The sequence below is a fragment of the Garra rufa genome, chromosome 23 (genome assembly GCF_049309525.1).
Source record: "Garra rufa chromosome 23, GarRuf1.0, whole genome shotgun sequence".
Classification (NCBI taxonomy): Eukaryota; Metazoa; Chordata; class Actinopteri; order Cypriniformes; family Cyprinidae; genus Garra; species Garra rufa.
This window is the reverse complement of record NC_133383.1, coordinates 23,175,669-23,195,822: the sequence shown is the minus strand read 5'-3', so window position 1 is coordinate 23,195,822 and position 20,154 is coordinate 23,175,669. Positions and strand designations below refer to the sequence as shown.

Here is a 20,154-nt window from a genome sequence, read left to right as displayed (position 1 = left end):
AGTGGGACAAATTATAAAGTATTTTTTTTTCCAATGATGGTTTTTAATATTACATTCTATATATTTTTTTTTTCTTTTTCAACAAATTTTTAAATATTGCATTTATCATGAAATATTAGTTTTTTCAATATATGTAATACAGTTTTTGTTTTAAATATCAGATATTTTACTGTATTGTTATATTCAAAATATTTTTTTAATTATATTTTTCCCAAAGTATATTATATTTAATAACATTTTAGTATTTAATATTATATTTACTATAAAAAAATTATTTTAATGTTATATTCAGTATGAAGTTTTTAGTATTCTATTTATTATAAAGTACTTGTTTTTAATATTATTTTAATATATTTACTCTACAAAAAAATAAATATATATATATATATATATATATTTAATAACCTTATATTTAAAATGTTGTTTTCTATTCTATTCAATATTACATTTAACAATGGTTAATGGTTTTAATATTACTTTGTTTTTAATACAATATTTAATATAAATATTTTATTTGAGGAAAAATTGTATATATTTTTTTATATATATATATTATATTTATTGTAAAGTATTTGTTATTAATGGTAATATTTAATGACGTTTGTTTTTGTAATATTTTTATTTTTATATTTATATTATATTTATCATAAAATATCTGTATTATTTAATGTTTTTTAATAAAATATTTGATTTTATTATTATATTTAATGCAAACTTTTTAGTATTCTATTTATTATAAAGTACTTGTTTTTGATGCGTTTTTGTTTTTAATATGATATTTAATATAAAGATTTTATTTTAAGATTATTTTTAATATAACTGTTTTATATATTTATTGTAAAGTATTTGTTAATAATGGTAATACTTAATGACAGTTTTTTAAATATTTATAATATATTTATTATAAAACATCTGTATTTAATATTTAATACGATTTGTGTTATAGTATATATTTAATATAAAAATTTTATGTATTATTTTATTCCAGTTCTTTTTTTTCCATATAATGTTTTTAATATATTTATTTAAAATATCATTATATTTAATGCTTTTTCTATTCTATTATATTCTATTTAACAAAGCATTTGCTTCATATTTTTTATTTATTTACTTATTTATTTATTTATATGACATTTTATAAAAAAAAAATATATATATATTTTAGTATTATATTTAATGTAGTTTTTGTTTTTGTTTTTAATATTTATTATTTTTTCCACTTTATAGTGTGGTGGAGAAATTTAGCTATTTAATATGATATTATTTCTGGGGACGTTTGGCATAATATTTTAAAATAACGCCAATCACAAAATTTTAGAAAGTGTCCCAATTTACCTGTATTCCCACTGACTGTATTTGCTTATTTGTCAGTTTTTTCTCTTTTGATATTTCAAACTGTGTACCACAGTGCCAAACAGTAAGATACGCCAATATTAGAATGGAGTTCCAATGGATCACTCTTTTTACGTTTCACCTGGAATCTTTCATCAGCACACATTTACACCTCCTTTCAAGTCCTATAGAAAACCCTTCTTTATCACTTTTTTTTTTTTTCCTTTGAAGAGCAGTCTGGGTTTTTTGTTTGGCAATGACATTCGTTTCTCTGTTTCATCCCTCTTATCTCTTTTTTTTCGAGTATCATTGCACTGTGTCAGCAGAAAAAACACTGCATGGTGCGTCTCCATGCCGACGGGGCCCATGGAGATGCTGGAACCAAGCAGTAGCTGTTTATCTGCTGTCACTGAGTGCGGAGAGCCGGAACCTCGCAGCGCACTGCATGATGAACCCCGCTATCTCCCCACTCCTTCATTATATCTTCCTCACAGATAGATACTCTTCCAATACACAGGGGAGTAGGAAGTTAATTTAAAGAGGATTTGGAGCCATACTATAGAATCTAAACCAGTCTCTAAAGACCACTATAGCAACACAGTAAGAAAATAAGACACTAAAGCTGTGAAAGGAAGATGTGACTGGAATATTTTGTATTTGTGTTTGCTTTGAGCTACTCTTAGGGTTATCTAAGGCTGTGTGAATAAAAATAAATAAAGAAGCAGATAAATAGTAGATAACCCTTCCACCCCGAAGGAAGGTTCAGTTAGAGTAGAACAAAAGATGATTCAATACAATACAGTACAAGCTTTTGCAGAATACAATAGAATATTTAATGAAGTAGCACAGAGTAACAGCAGAATAGATATTTAATAAAATGAATAGAATAGAATTGAATTGAACATTTAATAGAATAGGAATTATAGTTAATATAATATAGCAGAAGAATCAAATTTTATTGGAATGTTATATTTAAATAGGGTAGCAAATAGAATAGAATAGAAACTTTAGTTGAACAGAATAGAGCAAAATAATATTTTTAATAGAACACAACCTTTGATAGAATATTGTAGAACAGAATAGAATAGAATAGAATAGAAACTTTAATAGAATAGAAATGTTAATATAATATAGCATAAGAATCAAGTTTTATTGGGATGTTATCTTTAACAGAATAGGGTAGCATATAGAATAGAATAGAATAGAATAGAATAGAATAGAATAGAATAGAATAGAATAGAATAGAATAGAAACTTTAGTTGAACAGAATAGAGCAAACAAATATTTTTAATAGAACACAACCTTTGATAGAATATTGTAGAATAGAATAGAATAGAATAGAATAGAATAGAATAGAAACTTTAATAGAATAGAAATGTTAATATAATATAGCAGAAGAATCAAGTTTTATTGGGATGTTATCTTTAACAGAATAGTGTAGCAAATAGAATAGAATAGAATAGAATAGAATAGAATAGAATAGAAACTTTAGTTGAACAGAATAGAGCAAACAAATATTTTTAATAGAACACAACCTTTCATAGAATATTGTAGAATAGAATAGAATAGAATAGAAACTTTAATAAAATAGAAATGGTAATATAATATAGCAGAAGAATCAAGTTTTATTGGGATGTTATCTTTAACAGAATAAGGTAGCAAATAGAATAGAATAGAATAGAATAGAATAGAATAGAATAGAAAATTTAGTTGAACAGAATAGAGCAAAAGAATATTTTTTAATAGAACACAACATTTGACAGAATATTGTAGAGTAGAATAGAATAGAATAGAATAGAATAGAAATGTTAATATAATATAGCAGAAGAATCAAGTTTTAGTGGAATGTTATCTTTAACTGAATAGGGTAGCAAATAGAATAGAATAGAATAGAATAGAATAGAATAGAATAGAATAGAATAGAAACTTTAGTTGAACAGAATAGAGCAAAAGAATATTTTTTAATAGAACACAACATTTGACAGAATATTGTAGAGTAGAATAGAATAGAATAGAATAGAAATGTTAATATAATATAGCAGAAGAATCAAGTTTTAGTGGAAGGTTATCTTTAACAGAATAGGGTAGCAAATAGAATAGAATAGAATAGAATAGAATAGAATAGAATAGAATAGAATAGAATAGAAACTTTAGGTGAACAGAATAGAGCAAAATAATATTTTTTAATAGAACACAACCTTCGACAGAGTATTGTAGAGTAGAATAGAATAGAATAGAATAGAAATGTTAATATAATATAGCAGAAGAATCAAGTTTTAGTGGAATGTTGTCTTTAACTGAATAGGGTAGCAAATAGAATAGAATAGAATAGAATAGAAATGTTAACATAATATAGCAGAAGAATCAAGTTTTAGTGGAAGGTTATCTTTAACAGAATAGGGTAGCAAATATAATAGAATAGAATAGAATAGAATAGAATAGAATAGAATAGAATAGAATAGAATAGAAACTTTAGGTGAACAGAATAGAGCAAAATAATATTTTTTAATAGAACACAACCTTTGACAGAATATTGTAGAGTAGAATAGAATAGAATAGAATAGAATAGAATAGAATAGAATAGAATAGAATAGAATAGAAATGTTAATATAATATAGCAGAAGAATCAAGTTTTAGTGGAATGTTGTCTTTAACTGAATAGGGTAGCAAATAGAATAGAATAGAATAGAATAGAATAGAAATGTTAATATAATATAGCAGAAGAATCAAGTTTTAGTGGAAGGTTATCTTTAACAGAATAGGGTAGCAAATAGAATAGAATAGAATAGAATAGAATAGAAACTTTAGGTGAACAGAATAGAGCAAAAGAATATTTTTAATAGAACACAACCTTTGACAGAATATTGTAGAGTAGAATAGAATAAAATAGAATAGAAACTTTAATAGAATATAAATGTTAATATAATATAGCAGAATAATAAAGTTTTATTGGGATGTTATCTTTAACAGAATAGGGTAGCAAACAGAATAGAATAGAATGTAATAGAACAGAATAGAAATTTTAGCTGAACAGAATAGAGCAAAAGAATAGTGTTTAATAGAACACAACATTTGACAGAATATTGTAGAATAGAATAGACTAGAAACTTTAACAGAATGTTAGAATAGTTAGAATAGTAGAGTTTTGAATAGAACATAAGCAGAATATAAGCAGATAAGAATAGAATAGAATAGAATAGAATAGAACATTATATAAACTTTACTTTAACAGAATAAAGCAAAAGAATAGTTTTAACATTCAACAGAATATTCTAGAGTAGAAAGTAGAAACTTTAACAGAATATTAATGTTAATATAATAAAACAGACGAGACGAGAATGGAGTTTTAAATAGAATATAAGCAGAATATAAGCAGACAATAATATAATATAATATAATATAATATAATATAATAGAATAGAATAGAATAGAAATCTTAAAATAATATAGCATCTAACCAAATAGAGCAGAAAAAATAATGAAATATTATATTTAATGTAATAGTATGACATATAAGGAACTTATAATAGAATAGAATAGAATAGAATAGAATAGAATAGAACAGAATTCTTAAGAGCAGACAAAATAGAGTTAAAAGAGTTAATATAATATAATCTTTAAACCAAAAAATAAAATAGAATATAGCAGAAGAATAAAAGCAAAAACGACAAGATGTAAAATCAGAACAAAACTCGAATTTCAGAGATATAAACTCGCAATTCTGAGAAATAAAGTCACAATTCTGAAAATAAAATCAGATTTGCAAAATATAAACTCAGAACTCCTTTTATTCCGTGACGAAAACAGGCTTCCATACAAAATAGAAAGGTACTTGTTTTTTTCCTCCCAAAATAATCCTTTAAGGTCATGTTCTGTAATTTTAGAAGGCTGATGCTCCATGCCCTCTGGCTACAAAGCCTTGTTTTAGAAATGAATTAGTGTCAATATGTAATGAAAGCTCAGTGAATAGAGTGTGAGAGAGTCGGTATACATCCATCACAGTTATTCTAGCTGACTGCACTTTACCTCAGTCAACCCATTAATGGGTTAACGGTGACCCTTCATCCCTGCAGGAGTAGATAATATGATGTTGAATTTCATGAATTTCTGAGCCTTGCTTACTGCTCTGCACTAAAAATGCACACTATCAATTCATGCTGCATATTTGTCTGAGTAAGCTGTATGGCACATTCTGCATCCAGATCTTCCAGCATAACCTATTTCTAACTTTCTAACCTATGACTGGGGGGGGGGGGGGGTTCAAGAACATTGCAGGAAGAAATACTGTTGGCCATGAACACCCAATCAGAAGCTGTTTTGTTGTTACCAATAGCAACCGTGAGTGCAAGTGACAAGGTCAGTCAAGCACATGGCAGGGTGTAAGTGTTTTGTTTAAGTGCAGGGTGTGTGTGTGTGTGTGTGTGTGTGTGTGTGTGTGTGTGTGTGTGTGTGTGTGATTATGAGTGACAACATGGCTCTGCTGGTGTTACTGCAGTTTTACAGCTCCAATAGAATGAGCCTCTGGGGGAAAGAGAAAGAGCATTTGACATTTTAAAAGAGTACAGGGTCGATCAATCCTGCCAACTTCTCTTGACATGCGGCAAATTTTCTCTGTTCCCTGTAGAAGAACTGTAGCACACATGAGAGTGTACAGTACATCCATTCAACAGCTGATGTGAACCCTTGTGACTGGAGGAATCAATACTAATGCTGAAAAACTTGAGTTTTGTACCAGGTTGAGTGTTTATATGGCCAAAAAAAAAAAAAAAGGAAAAAGAGGGACAATATACCATATATGCTGTATATACTGTATATTTTAATTTCTAAAAACCTGCCTTCCTGTAGAAAAAAAATATGTATATGTAACTGATATGGAAGCCCATTTCTGCCACAAAAAAAATAAAATAAAATAAAAAAAATAAAAAAAAGCACTTGCGACTTTTATCTCAGTTATAAAGTCAAGATTGTGAGATAAACACGCAATTCCAAGAAATGAAATCAGAATTGAGTGATATAAACTTGATTTAAAGTTGCAATTCTAACTTTTAAGTTGATTAAATCTGAATTGTTAGATATAGTCACAATTCTGACTGTTTTCTCTGAATTGCGAGTTAATATTTTACAATTCTTACTTATACTGTAATAATTTGCAATTGCGTGTTATAAAGTCAAAATTGCGAGATATAAACACGCAATTCTGAGAACATATCAGTCTTTTTTCCCTTCAAAAATGGACTTCACTTTATATTTGCCAATTGCAAGTTTATATCTCACAATTCTGAGAAAATTATAAGAAAAAAAGTCAGAATTGCAAGATATAAACTGATTTAATTTCTCAGAACTGCAAGTTTATATCTCTCAATTCTGACTTTAAAACTCATAATTGCGAGTTTATGTCTTACACTTCTGAGAAAAAAAACAAACAAATTTGCGAGTTTGTATCATGCAATTCTGAGAAAAAAAAAGTTGTTTTTTATTTTTGTGGTGGGAAAAGACTTCCATGCAGACGAGAAGAAATTGTTGAATAAAGTTGTTATTTTTGTTTTCTTTGCACACAAAAAGTATTCTCATAGCTTCATAATATTAGGGTTGAACCACTGTCACATTAACTATTTTATCAATGTCCTTACTACCTTTCTAGGCCTTGAACATGTCAGTTGCGCTTCTGTATATGCAGGGTCAGAAAGCTTTCGGATTTCATCAAAAATATCTTAATTTGTTTTCTGAAGTTGAACGAAAGTCTTACCGGTTTGAAACGACATATGTAAGTAATAATTGACTGAATTTTCATATTTGGGTGAACTAATGACGTATCTAAACATGTTGTGTATTTTCTGTATGCGTACTGCAAAAAAAATAAATTAATTAATTAAAAAAATCACAGGTAAGTTTTGATTCAATAGCGTTGCCAGATCTTACTAGAAATAAATAAATAAATACATACATACAAGCCAATAATAATCTCTAATCCAAACGTGTAATCTTGGAAATTAGCTACATATTAAAATACAGTAACCTACACTTGCCTACTTTTTTAACTCCATAAACTGGCTTGCTTTATAAACCAAGCCTAAACACCAAGCCCAGAGATGCTTAATAAGCACTGCTTATAATAAGTGGACATGGCAACCCTTCTAGAGTGTGCTTTGCAAATTACTCTTTCACACAAATGATTTTGGAGAGTAAATCAGTTATTCAGTGTCTCATTAAAGTAATGGGATAGTTCACCCAAACTTTTAAAAAATACATAAATAAAAAATCTGCCATTGTTAAATCCCTCATGTTGTTTTTAAACCTGTATGACTTTCTTCTGTGAAACAAAAAAAAAAATATTTCTGAAGGACATATTGCAGGTGTGTTTTGTTATAATGAAAATGAAAGGTAATGAATTTGTCTCCAAAATGGAAATAAAACACCATAAATGTATCATAATAGGATTCACAAGCTATATCCAAAAGATACGACAATTTTGTGTGAGAAACTGAGCAAAATAAGTGCTATTGAATGATAGTCTTCCCCTCTGGTGCTACACACATCTAGAAATATATTAACTTACACTTTATATTGAATCATTTTTTATTTGTAATAGTAAACTAAAAGTCACATAGACTATTTTAACAATGTCTTTACCTTGACCTTGAACATGGTAGTTGTGTTGCAGTCTATGCAGGGTCAGAGAGTTCTTGAATTTCATCAAAAATATCTTAATTTGTGTTTTTCGAAGATGAACGAAGGTCTTATGGGTTTGGAATGTCATGACTAATAAATGACAGAATTTTCTTTTTTGTGAACTATCCCTTTAATGACATATTTTAATGTTTCAGAGTTGTGTCTTTTCTGTATGTGTGGTGCAAGAAATCACATGGTACGTTTTGATTCATTAGTGTTGCCTTGCTAAAAAATAAATAAATACAAGCCCAATATAAAGCCTGATTCAAACGTGTTATCTTGGAAATAAGCCACATATTACAATACAGCGACCTGCACCTGCCTACTTTATTAACTCCATAACCTGGATGGCTTTATAAGCCAAGCCCAAACACAAAGCCCAGAGATCCTTAATAAGCATTGCTTATGATAAGTGGACATGGCAACCCTTCTAGAGTGTGCTTTGCAAATTATTCTTTCAAACTTAAATTTTTAAACATAAAATTTGGGAGAGTAACTAGTTGAGAGTGACTGGAAGTTGCGTTGCAGTCTATGAAGGGTCAGAGAGCTCTCAGATTTCATCAAAAATATCTTAATTTGTGTTCTGAAGATCGAAGAACATATGGACACGAAGGTCACATGGGTTTAGAATGGCATGAGGGTGACTAATTAATGACAGAATTTTCATTTTGGGTGAATTATCCCTTTAATGACATATTTAAACACCTTGTGTCTTTTCTATATGCACACTGCAAAAAAAAAAAATCACAGGGTACGTTTTGATTCATTAGTGTTGCCAGATCTTGCTAGAAATAAATAAAAAAAATACAAACCCATAATAAACTCTAATCTAAAAGTGTTATCTTGGAAATAAGCCACATATTAAAATACAGTTAGCTGCTCTTGCCTGCCTCCATAACCTGAATAGCTTTATAAGCCAAGTCCAAACACCAAGCCCAGAGATGCCTAATAAGCATTACTTATTAAAAGTGGACATGGCAACCCTTCAAGACTTCTCTCTGTAGTCTGTAGTAAAGTCTTTGGTCTCTGCAATAAAACTCTGGTTAAAAATGGTGTATACCAAACACACAAGACCAGAATGTTGCTATGGGTATCAGTGTCGGTCATCACAGTTTCGAAAGGGAGTTCTGTTCCATACACACACAAAACCATAATTTTGGAGATTCTGGGTTTGGTTATAGAATGTGGTTATTGAGCTGCTGTGTGAACGGGGAAAGAGGCAAAATTTCAAAATTGCATCTACAGCTCAACCTCACCAATTTCTTGCTCCTTTAATAGATTTTTATGAATTATATTACGTCTGAGGGCTGATGCAATGTTCACAGTCTAACTGCCTGAGGACTCTAAACAGAACATTTCAGAACAGTGCAGACCAAGATGTACTACACACACACACTCACAAAGAGAGAAAAAGAGAAAGATTTGGGAGAATGACTTAGTCATTCAGTTTCTCATTACAGTAAAGGGATAGTTCACCCAAAATGTTCTGGACAGTTCTGGAATTATTGACTCCCTCATCTGGTTTCTAAACCTGTGTGACCTTCATTCTTTTCCCGCACATGAAAATGAAATGGACTAGATTTGTCAAGCTCAAACTGAAAATAAATCACCATAAATGTATTATAATAGGACTCGCATTCCATATCCCAAGTCTTCTGAAAAGATACAATAATGTTACGTGAGTAACTGAGCAAAACAGATGTTTATGCAGAGTGGAAGGTGCTACACACATCTAGAAATATACAAACTTCCACTTCAGAATAAATAATTGTTGATGTGTAGAAGTAAAACTAAAAATGTTTGAGAGGTTTAGACATTTAATTGATTGTTTTTGACTAACTGGACAAGTAAATTGTAATTGGAACTAATTAGTCAGGGTGTCTTATTATGCAGTGATTATTATTTACTTGTTTCCAGCAAAGTTTTTCATTCTCCATCTGGTTTCAGTCAAACTCTTTAGTTGATACTAGTTCGCTGCCATCTGTCTGACAGCTACAATGCCAATGCAATTTAACTCTCCCACACTCTTTCCCTCCTTTGCACATTTTCTCCTTCTCTTTTACCTCCTTCTCTGTCACTCGCTGATTTTCAATCTCCTTTCAGACTCCAGAGTTGTCTCAGCGATTCTGTTTCGGTTTGGCTCCAGCAGCTGTGGAGATGCCAAATGTTTCTCAGCATCATCTTATGTAAATGTAACATTAGATGGGAAACATTCAAAAAATCCCGAATTAATTCAGGCCTGTTCACGTCCTCCTCCTCCTCCACCTCGGCCTCCTGTTCCTGCTGAGCTGTTGATAATACGAGTATGTGTGTGTGTGTGTGTGTGTGTGTGTGTGTGTGTGTGTGTGTGTGTGTGTGTGTGTGTGTGTGTGTGTGTGTGTGTGTGTGTGTGTGTGTGTGTGTGTGTGTGTGTGTGTGTCTGAGGTTCATAATAACTTGCGGCAATAACACAGGCAATACCAGTAGGACCCAACCTATAACATATTTCCCTTTATCTAAAGAAGGCGAAAGTAATTAAAAGAAAGAGAGAGAAAGGCTAAGACATATTCTGACATCTTAATGGCCTTCTCATGACCTTTAAAAAAATATGCCTGAATTAGCATGTGTTTGTATGTGTGGGAGTCTGAACTATGGTCCTGTGTGCTTGCATGTGTATTCATATGTGCACTAGAGGGAGATTTGCAGTCTGAACCAGTTTTTGTATATACAGTTGGAGTCAAAAGTTGCAGAATCTGCAAAGTGTTAATTATTTTACCAAAATAAGATGGATGCATGTTGTTGTTTTTTAGTACTGACCTGAATAAGATATTTCACATAAAAGACATTTACATATAGTCCACAAAAGAAATTAATAGTAAATGAGTCCCTTGTTTGTCCTGAACAGTTAAACTGCACACTGTTCTTCAGAAAAATCCTTCAGGTCCCACAAATTATTTGGTTTTTCAGCAGTTTTATGTATTTGAACCGTTTCCAACAATGACTGTATGATTTTGAGATCCATCTTTTCACACTGAGGACAACTGAGAGACTCATATGCAACCTTTACAGAAGGTTTAAACGCACACTGATGCTTCAGAAGGAAACATGATGCATTAAGAGCCAGGGGGTGAAAACTTTTGAACATTTTGTACATTTTTCTTATTTTGCCTAAATATCATTTTTTATTAGTAGTACTGCCCTTCAGAAGCTACAGAAGATACTAACATGTTTCCCAGAAGACAAAATAAGTCAAATTTATAGTTTGTTTTTTGTATGGTCTCAGGGGGATATTTATAAGTTATCTAAAATTAATTTTTATGCAAATTCTCTCTCACAATGAAGAACTGCAGTAAGTCAGAGAGTTTATTTCTCTTCATAATGTATTTTGCTCAAACAACATTCATTTAATGTTCAATGCAGAACGATTCAAATGAACAAAATCTGATCATCTTTCTGAGGTTTGTATGCGTGTGCAACCATGGTTACCTTAGCTGTTTTTAGCAGGGGCTAATTGACTTTTAATGGAAAGATAAGCTGGGACCAAGAGAGATGAGAGTGGAACAGTACTGCGTGTGTATTTAGAGCAGAGTCCACCTGACTGCAGCGTCCCGGAGGTGTGTTTGAGTCTGTGTGAGTTTGACGAAGGAGAGGCAGTCGCACAGACACACACCCATAGACGCAGAGGCATTCAGCGCTTTTCAAGGGTCACACACGCACATTGGCACACACTTGGACGCACTTGTTTCAGAAACACCTGGACTGAACTCTCTCTAGAGATACCAGTCAGCTTTCTTCCTAAAGTATGACCTTTCTTTTTTCTTTTTTCTTTTGCCGTCCTTTCTGTCCTTTTCTTTGCACACAAACACAGACACATATAAATAGAAACATTTAGTTATGAATACACTCCTTTTTTCTTTCTTCCTCTTTCCCTCTTGGGCTAAACATTAAGAACTTGCTACTGGCTGATGTATACAGATGTATACAGAAACACACTGTTTTCGTGCATGACTTAAAATGCAAATAAGCTGCTGCTCCTCGCCCCTTTTCCAGAATAGGGCTGTGCCTTTACAAGCTTGTTCCTCAGACACAAAAAAACATCTTTTTGGTTTTGATTATCTGTTTGAAATCATGCGTTTTAAATAGTAGTGGGCCGTTATCGGCGTGAGACTCTTATCGGGCGATAAAAAAAATATTGCCGTTAATCTATTCTCAAAGTTGGGTTGTGAGCTGGGTCTACGCAAGCTATGATGACTTTCACCTTGATAGTTTAGCGCGGATGTATACCTAGCCGAATTGCACTGTAGGGGGCGAGAACGAGTCTTCGAACCTGTGTGTATGCCTACTGTGAAATTACCACATCAAACGAGACGTGCTAACATGGATGTAGCTATGAAGCCGCCGGGTTTGCTTCAGGGCAGGGGCGTTGCTAGACCCTTTTTACTGGGGCACGTGCGTGAGTTATAATTTACTTTGATAATCCCGAAATAAAGACATTATATGCAACAACTGAATAGACGCTTCTAAAAGCAACGCAGTTTAACTGGAGACTATGCATGCAGATATCCATGCCCGTGCGCATCTGTGTATTTAACTGCAACACCCACGTCGCGCAGCCTTTTACGCAGAAGTACATGCAGTGTAGGAATAGTTGGTTACACAAGTTTGTATAGTTAATTGTGTTGTAAATGCAATTGTCAAGCAGTTTGTGATGCATTTTGGAAACAGGAGATGAGCCCCTGGTCTAATGCGCCACCTGGCTTGAGAAACCCGTTCTCAAAGACTTACTTTTAGTCATTATTTGGGTAGCACACATATTCTGAATGCCTTCGGCAGAATTCAAATTAGCCATTTTAATCTAGATTAATCTAGATTAATTCCAAGATTACAGTGAGATTAATCTAGATTTAAAAAAATGAATCTATGCCCACCACTAGTTTTAAACCATATCAGTTTAAACTTCTGTGTACGGTTTTCTGATTGCACACATCCGAAGCATGCGCACAGAAAGCAGCTGTAACACTAAACTAAGTTCTCTTTCATGCCGTATTTCACTTAAACTGTCAAATACACACAAGTTTGGGTAAACACACACAGTAGTTACAAAAACAGTTGGTTATGGTACCCTGTGAAGGTAAACAGCTGGGAAAGAAATAATGTTTCTTGTCTCCTCTAAAGCTGGGACTCTAAATAGTATTCTGTGCTCATCTGTGCAGGCCGGGGATCCGATTATAAATGCATTTTTTTAATTACTATATAATTAGCATTTTTGTAATTCATCACTACTTTTCCCAACCTAATCTCATGAAAAAAAAATATACCTGTGGAAACTTTTTTGCAAGATGCGAACATATTTGTGACATATTCAATGTGAAATGTCCACTGAGTGGTGCTAAAAGAGTGTTTGTTTTTTTCCCCCAGAACTGATGAACGTACATATGGTACGTTTTATGACATTGGTTTTGACGCAGTTCTGACTTGAAATGTAGGTTGAGTAGCACTATAACTCTAATGCTCTGTGACGTTTTAAAATAACGTACCATCTACACTACACCTAAACCTACCCAATAGTATTAACAAAAGTATAAAAACGCAAATCGCAAGCATGCCGCTTTAGCTCAGTTTTTGATCTCTCATCTTTCAGCTCTTTCATCGTGAGTCATGTTTTTCATGGGATTTGTAGAGAATTCCGCATCGTAAGTCCAATTCCATGCCAGCTGAACTACCAAGCAAGCTTATTACATTTGGAAAGTGAAACATATGGAGCTGTAATCATAGCTGTGTATGAAAAAGAAAAGTTCTTGCTGTTTTACTGCCTCTAGTGTTCATTTCTGTTGGAAACTGCAGTGATATGTACTTATTGGTATGTATTTCACATCTGGCAAAAAAAGTTCCCACAGGTACGTTTTTGTCATGAGATCAAATAGACTTTTCCACAAGGGCATCCTTAAAAGGACAATTTAGCCATCTTTCAGAAACATTTTTCACCAAATTTGTTCAAAATTACAAACAAACATACACCTATTCTTTACTAAAGTAGGAATAAGTTAATATGGGATTCCCACAGAGTATCCACTGAAATTAAAGACTAAGAAACAGCTGTTAAAACCCAGGCTGTACTGCTGCAGAGGACAGATGTTAAACTCACTGGAGTGAACAGACAAACTCTGTCTGGTTGGCGGCAGTTCTTTCTCTTCCCTGCAGAGTGAACACAAACGTCTACTACGATACTCTAACTTGGGGTATCTTACGTTATCTCTTTCCTTCTGCCTCTCTGTCTTTCCCCCACTCTCTCTCTCTCCTTTTAACAGCAGATTGAAGCTGACAGTGCACGTCTCCACCTTTAATTTTTAAATCACTCATCCTGTTTTACGTAATCTACTTCCTCCTGCAGTTTATTTATATCTCCTGCATCCCTATCCATCTCTCGCACTCTTCCCCTTCATCTCACTCCTCCTTTACCCATCTTTCCTCCATTTTCATGACACTTTCATCATTCACTTTCTCTTTTCCTCTTTCTCTGCTCTTTGTGTCTCCATCCATCTATCGTTTCATTCTCTCTTGTCATATGCGCGCTGACCCACAGCATGAGGCCTAACTGAGATGATCATTGTCGGCTCGGATTTGCTCGCTGAGGAGCCCTCGAAACAAACATTACGAATCATTTAGTTATGAGTCCAATGCATTATATCAGAATGACAAAATAAGTGCCGTCCACGCTGACAGCGATTTTGTCTCTGCTAGTCACTGTACTGATGCTAGAGGGCTTTCTAGCAATACCTCAGCCTGTTTAAAGTGTTGTAGCTAAAAGCAGTTCCCTAATTTGTTTATTTGTAATGAGTGGCAATCAATGTTAGCAACTTTAAACCAATAAACTGCCATTATTATTATTATCATTATTGCCAAGTTTCATTAAAAATTAATGACTTTCTTGTTAGCTTAGTTTTTTAAATCACTGCCAATGCAAATGACCTTTACTTGGGATTTTGGACGTAGCATTTTATTTGCGATTTTACTGAAGAAGTGCACTTGAGAGAAGATCAGGCGCCTCTTTACCACTCTAGGCGGATATGTGACCTCTAACTGGGTCTGCCACTGGCTGGAGGGATGCATAATGCTTAGTCTGATGAACTTTAAAGGATTTTTAAAAGAGGTACAATGATTAAATGGAGACAGAACGTGCTGAACCAAATAAAACTGGCATGTACAGGAGGTGAAAAGAATGTGGCGCCTGTGATACTGCATCAAAACAATTCTGTGCATCAGTTTGATTGAACGCTCATATTTTATTTTCAGCAAAGGTTATTTAAGAGTTTAAATCATTCGTGTTAAGGTCGTGCAGATGGTTTCCATGGAGATAAATGTGGCGTGTGGTATTTTAGGCAGGCTTTGAGAGATATTGATGTTCTTCCTACATATGAATGTGATTTATTCTTATTTTTGTAAGTATATTTTATGAACTCATCTGCTGAAACACTAAAAAATGGGTTAAAAAAATCTATAAATTACAATAAAGAATTTTTATAGATCAAAACTGTAGACCATAAAGATGTCTGACATTAAATCAAAGTGAATCTAAAGCTCTTAGATATTCTTAGAAAAGTATGACAGTCCATTGGCAGTATTTACTAGACCTAGGCATTTATATCAATATGTATACTTACAGCTGCACCGCATGACTGCCTGACAACACAGAGGCTCTGTGGTAGATTATGTGTAAAATGCTGCCCCCTTATGGTTTATAAATGAACTGTACACCTGTTAAAATGCTACTCACTTTGTTATTAGGGAATCTTAATGATATATTTTTCTTTTGTATAGTGCTGCATCCAAACTACTAATAACTACAAGTAATTATCAGCCAGCCCAACATTACTTAAAGGGATAGTTCACCCAAAAAATTGAAAATTCTGTCATTACTAACTCACCCTAATGTCTTTCCAAACCCACAGGACCTTCATTCGTCTTGAGAACACAAATGAAGATATTTTTTATAAAATCCGAGAGCTTTCTGACTCTGCAAAAACAGCAGCAATGCAACTACCATGTTTAAGGCACAGAAAGGTAGTAAGGACATTGTTAAAATAGTCCATGTGACATCAGTGGTTCAACTTTAATTTTAGGAAGCTATGAGAATACTTTTTGTGTGAAAAGAAAACAAAAATAACTGCTTTATTCAACAATTTCTTCTCTTCCGTGTCAGTCTTCAATGTATTAACAAGAGTATCACGATGTATGTGTGTGACGCTGCTGATGCAGGAGCCTACGTTCTGATGTAGAACGTCCATCTCTCTTAGTTCATTGTCTGAATATCCGGTTCAAATACCTAAGGCTAAGCAAAAATTGCAAGTCATACTCCCTATCGAAATGCTTAGACAGGTTTATGAAGATTTTATGTTCTATGCCAGGATGCTGGCTCCTACATGACATCCTACTGATGTCAAATTAACTATTTTATGATGTCCTTGCTACAATTCTGGGCCTTGAATGTGGTAGTTGCATTGTGTTCTATGCAAGGTCAAAAAGCCCTTCGATTTCATCAAAAATATCTTAAATTGTGTTCCAAAGATAAATGAAGGTCTTATAGATTTGTAATTAAATGAAGGCGAGTAATTAATGACAGAAGTGTGCCTTTATGAACATTTAAATTAGATTAATTTGTCAAAATATCTATTAGCTATTCATCTCTCTTTCGTCGGCCTTCTCCAAAACCTTACACTCTAAATACCACATCAAATGATTAACAAGGAAAGAGACATCTTCAAGTTTTCTGAAATATAAAAAATTAAGTACATCATAAATTCACCTTCCAAATAGTGTTTTTTCCTTACCCTCAAATCGCCAATCGCTAAATCGCAAATTTAGCCGATATTTTAGAGCTGGATTTCGCGGGAAAGTAAAGCCAAAATAGAAAAGGAACATGCCGGTGATAAAACACCAGTTGGTGGTTTGGCTTTTTATAAATATGTTTAGTTTGCATATTATCACATTTTCTGTGCACTGACATGGGTAACAAAACCGTGTTCTTGCATAAATTCATGAAATTCACCCGCAGAGCAAAAGCACAACTATCATAATTACCAAAAAAATATTTACCACCAGAAAGTAAATCGCAGTTTTAGCATCAACCACTAGAGGGCTGCTTCATACTGTAACTTAACAATTATGTCTGACAAGCTTGAAAAGCTTTTTGGTCCCACTAGTAACCACAAGAGGACAGTATAATATCCAAAATAAATGCACCTTGAGAGCTGTATTAAGATGATTTAATGCCTCTGTAAGCATTCTGAGAGTGGCTGGCAAAATTAGATATGACAAAAAGAAAATATATCTGCAGCCAACAGGCTTGACAAATTGCCTACAAGGCAAAGACATGTGTAAAAGCTATTCATAAAGAAACTGTCTACAAGTAAGAAACCTGACAAACACTGCAGAACTAAATATTCTTGTCTGTAAGTTTGTTTTTCATGGTATAAACAGCATGCCATGTATTTGTACCATTTGTAACCTTAATCGTATCACACTTGCAAATCTTACAGCAGTTCTTACGTGGTCTTGAGGGGCTGTGTTTACATACAGTCGACAGCAGGCCTGGAGCAGAAGCTGACTGTGAACTGTGGGTATATGAGGGGGCACGGGCTGATGATGAACTCACATACTGTGAACTGCAGCTGCTGCTGTCGAGCAACTGATACATTAGCTTTGAAAACACCATTTAATGAGCTAAATAACCTCAGTACAACAATATCAAGCTAGTACAGTGCTTTAACTCTTTTCTGTCTTACTTGTTAGTGTTACAGTGTGGAGTATAGCACATAGATACCCAGACGGAAATTCGACTGCAACTAAGTGGTTGCTCTTTCATAGCTCAGGAGACTTAATCGAGTACTCAGTAATGTTTCATTTAAGTATCGATTGTGGCTCAGGTGTTTTATCTAATCGTTAGGAGGAATAGAAATAGAAACAAATGATACGGTTTACATATAAAAAGAGTTATGTGCTATGAAAGTAATGCGAATAGCATTGGATTTCTGAAAAAGAAAATCTTTTCTTGTGCCCAATTTTTTTCTGAATGGTTTCATGCATATAGTTGTGTTAATAGTGTCTTATGTGAACATGTTCTGCATTTATTTTCCACAGGTTTTTTTTTTTTCTTGACAATTTAAATGTGTGGCAACTAGTTTCTGGTGGGCAAATATGTTGTATGCACCCCTTCAATATCAAATTTGAATGGGATGAGAACATTTGGCATCTAACTCAAAATAACTGCTTTCAACACCCTGCTGAAAAAAAACAGCTAAAACCAGCCTAAGCTGGTTGACTGGTCAGCTGGCTGGTTTTAAGATGAAAGTAGTTGGTTTTACCTGGTCTTCCAGCCTGGCTAGGCTGGTCAGGCTGGTTTTAGCTGGTTGTTCCAGCTGGTCTCCCAGCCAGACCAGCTAAGGAAGTGGCCAAAACCCCTCTAAAACCAGCCTGCTGACCAGCTACGACCAGCTAAGACCAAGGTTGATTATCAGCTAAAACCATAAGTTGGTTGGCTGGCTTACCAAAAAAACTGGTTTGCTGGTTTTAGCTGGTTTAAGACTGAAGTAGCTGGTTTTAGCTGGTCCCCCAGCCTGGGTAAGCTGGTCAGGCTGGTTTTAGCTAGTTGTTCCAGCTGGTCTCCCAACCTGACCAGCTAAGAAAGTGTCCCAAACCCCTCTAAATCCAGCCTGCTGACCAGCTACGACCAGCTAAGACCAAGGTTGATTATCAGCTTAAACCATCCTAAGTTGGTTAGCTGGTCTTAGCTGGTTTAAGATGGAAGCAACTGGTTTTAGCTGGTCTCCCAGCCTGGTTAGGCTGGTCAGGCTATTTTTAGCTGGTTGTTCCAGGTGGTCTTCCAGCCTGACCAGCTAAGAAAGTGGCCAAAACCCCTATCAAACCAGCCTGCTGACCAGGTATGACCAGCTAAAACCAGACTGGATGACCAACTAAAACTAAAGCTTAGACTGGTTTTAGCTGTTTTTGTTCAGCAGGGAAGATTAATTTTTATTCATAAATTTATTATGTATAAAATAACTTTTTTTGGTCTTTATTTGGTTGTTTGCTTGCATGTCGTTGAGACATAAAATATAGATAACATCTAGAAAAATACTTACAAAAAGAAAATGACAATTATAAACTGCGGTGGGCTTAAATGGGTTAAAAGAAAGTTCTGAGATCTCTGAATTTTGATTTGCAGTAAGTCACAAGACTAAGGCTTTGTTGAGATTTCTTCTTGTAGACAAGAAATAGTCCTTTTTTTGCACACAAAAAGTATTATCGTAGCTTCGTAAAACTAAGGTTGAACCATTGATTTCACATGGACTGTTTTATTGATGTCTTTACTTTCTTTCTGGGCCTTGAACGTGGTAATACTTTTGCCGTCTATGCAGGGTCAGAAAGCTCTCTGATTTTGGGATGTACTATACCTTTAAAAAAAAAAGTCTCAATATATTTCCCAATTAATCTTATTGCTGTATTAGAGAAACAGTTGAGGTAATAAAGAGATCTCCTTTGCGATTTCTCTTTCCTAGCAAAACAGTATCTCATATTGAGCTGAGAATACACAGATCAATCGTCTGTCCTAACCTCACCTGCTGGAACCTCCACTGCACCAGCAGTTTCCTCTAACAGCAGCAGGGTGGGTGGAAATAGGGACGCTTGGGTAGAAGATTAAGGAGGAGAAGAAGAAGAAAGTGATGGGCAAATGAAAGAACACGGAATGATGTGCTAGCACATTGCTGAGACGTGTTTCAATGATCAGCTCCTGACAGAACAAGGTTTTACTCAAAATAAGCTGCTCAATCTCTCTTTCCCATCAGCATTTCCTGTTATTTCTTTTGTCTTTTCTCCTGCTTCGCTTTCATTCACTTCTATCCGGCTGTCACACATTTTCCTCTGCAGGCAGAGAGGAATGACAGAGGAGAGGAGAGATTTGAGAAAAGATCAAGGGCGCAAAGCCTCGTCCTCACAATTCCTTGTCATCCTTACATCATCCCTGTTCTTTCTATCCTCCTCTAAGCCTTTTTTCTGTTTTTCGTCCTCTCTCTTGAACACATGCTTCAGCTCTGCTTTGTGTTTATCCAGTGGTTTTTACAGCTCAAGGATTTGATGCTCTTAAAGCTCGCTTTTTAATAGCCCAAACGCTTGTAT

The 20,154-nt window shown here is 33.9% G+C and overlaps 1 protein-coding gene across 1 annotated transcript in view; it reads left to right on the top strand.

The window, feature by feature from the left end:
- Positions 1 to 20,154, top strand: part of kcnip1b (Kv channel interacting protein 1 b) — a 66,913-nt gene that overhangs the window by 1,470 nt on the left and 45,289 nt on the right. The gene's annotated exons all lie outside the window — the stretch shown is intronic.